This window comes from Carlito syrichta, unplaced genomic scaffold (genome assembly GCF_000164805.1).
Source record: "Carlito syrichta isolate Samal-C Ts95f unplaced genomic scaffold, Tarsius_syrichta-2.0.1 Scaffold305718, whole genome shotgun sequence".
NCBI lineage: Eukaryota > Metazoa > Chordata > Mammalia > Primates > Tarsiidae > Carlito > Carlito syrichta.
The window spans coordinates 460,076-462,797 of record NW_007249814.1 but is presented as its reverse complement, the minus strand read 5'-3'; positions in this window follow the sequence as shown (position 1 = coordinate 462,797).

The following is a 2,722-nucleotide window of genomic DNA, read 5'->3' as shown; positions in this document are numbered from 1 at the left end:
CCAGCAGGTTGAGGCTGAGGGATCAGTGAGCATGCCACTGCCTGGGTGACAGAGTGACACTCCAACTCTAAACAGAAAAAAAAAAGTCAGAGCTTAGAGTCAAGGGGGGCCTGTGATGACTGCCATGAATTCCCCATAAAGAGCCTCAGGCTTATTTTTATTTGGGTCACTAGATCTTAGGAGGTGAGGCTGACTTAAATGCAGTGTTAGTGGCATGGAGAGCGAGAGAGAGAAAACTGTATTTATTTATTTATTTAAAAAAATTTTCAGACATGGCCTTGCTCTGTCGTCCAAGCTGGAAAGCAGTGGTACAATCATAATTCACTGTAACCTCAAACTCCTGGGCTCAGGTGAATCTCCTGCCTCTTGAATAACTGGGATTATAGGCGTGTGCCACCACTCCTAGAAAAAATTGTTATTTTTAAAAATGTTTGTAGAGTCAAAGTTTCTTTTGTTGACCAAGCTGGTCTCAAAATCCTGGCCTTAAGTGATCCTCCTGCCTCATCTTCCAAAGAGCTAGGATTACAGGCGTGAACCACCATATCCAACTAGCTCTGACACTTAATGAAGCTACATTTTTTACCTTTTCAACTTGGGCATCTACATTCAGTCTCTTGATTTTTGGTTATTAATTCTACTTAGAATGTTTGTGATACTTGAATTGACGATTGACACTCAATCCTGTGGCACTTCTCACTCTAGCTTGTCTATTGGTTTTCAGCTTCTGGGACTTACTTCCAGTGCCAGGCATGATTGAAGCACAAGGTAGCCCAAGATGGATCCTCATGGGGGAGAATTTTGACAACTGGGACCTCTGTATCTATTTTTGTTTTATTGTTTTTTTATTTCTGGTAATAAAATAAATACATGGTCATAGGAGAAATTTTTGACAAAAGATATGTGTAAAAAGGGAGAAAAAAATCACCTGCAATTCTACCACTCAATATAAACACTATTAACTTGCTAATATATTTCTTTCCAGTCTTTTTTTCTCTTTATGTGGTTATATACATCGTTAAAATAATTGTGTTCATAGTTCATATGCAATTTGTATCTTACTTTTACATTGTGATTTTATCATAATTGCTTCTCAGTATCATTAAATAGTCTTGGATAAAAATTCTTTTGAATGGTTGCACATTTCAACATATACATGATATGATGAAGCTGTATTATTATTAGGCATTTATATCTTTTTAATCTTTCACTATTGTACAGAAAATTCTCATATCCAGTGTCCTATGTAGTACAAGTCACTTTCAGGTAAATATAGGTATAAAGCCAAATGTAACTAAAACACACATACACACACACACACACACACACACACACACACACACACATTCTATCTATGCACCTTGGAGAACATTCACAAGAAACCCATTCATGGATCACTAAAAATTTCTGAAATATCCTCTAGTCATTGCATTTTTGAACACATAGAGACCAGAAAGTATTCTCAGTCTTGAGCAGTGAGGATACCTTAATGGGATTTTAAAACCTCTTTTTGTCATTAACTGGAACCTCAATTTTTATGGGCCCCATTTTAAAAAGCTGAGGTAAATCTGCATCATTTCTGGCTACCTGGAGTCAACATTCTAAACTTTTTAAGTAGATCCTGTTTTTTATCATCCAGTGGAGAAATCCCTTTTCCTTCCTCAGTCTTTCTGAACTTTCCATTTGGGAAATTGCATGAGTCTCATTGAAATATTGAGCTATATATTAATTTTTAATTACAGAGTCTCAGTGTGTGAAGTTTGATGTGTCTGAATTTCATGCAACTTTAAGAAAATATTTATAAAACACATATCCAATAAAGTACCTTTTTTCTAGAATATGTAAAGAACTCTCAAGACTCAATAATAAGAAAATGAACCAATTTTTTTTTTTTTTTTTTTGAGTTGGAGTCTCACTCTGCCACCCAGACTGAAGTGCAGTGGCTGCTCCCGGCCACCGCAGCCTCGACCTGCTGGGCTCTGGCGATCCTTCCGTTCAGCCTTCCAAGTAGCTGGAACTACAGGCGCGTGCTACCACACCCGGCTAATTTTTTTTATTATTATTATTTATTGTAGAGATGAGGTCTCGCCAAGTTGCCCAGGCGGGTCTCGAACCCACAGACTCAGGCAATCCACTCACCTCAGCCTCCCAAGGTGCAAGATTACAGGGTGAGCCATCGAGCCCCGCTAATTTTTTTTTTTTTTTTTTTTACAGGGGAGAGCGTGAACGCAGTCCCCCACTACCACAAATTATGCAGTCGAGTTTCCCACATTTGGGGAAATCGCAGGGGTCAGCACATCCGGAGTGCAATGGATAAGCCTCACCCTGGGAAAACCACCTTCGTGATCATGGTATCTCCCCTGTCAGGTAAGTATGCTAATTTTTTTTTAATTGAAGCCTCACTCTGTTGCCCAAGCTGGACTGCGGTGGCACAGTCACCACAGCCTCAACCTGCTGGGCTCAGGCAATCCTTCCGCCTCAGCCTTTCAAGTAGCTGTAACTGTAGACACATGCCACCACGCCCAGCTAGTTTTTGTGATTTAGTGTAAAGACGAGATCTCACCATGTTGCCCAGGCTGGTCTCAAACTCCTGGGCTCAGGCAATACTCTCACCTCGGCCTCCTAAAGTGCTGGGATTACCGCGCCCAGCCTGATCAATTTTTTTTTTTTTCTGTTGGAGTCTCACTCTGTCGCCCAGACTAGAGTGCAGTGGCCGCTTCCGGCC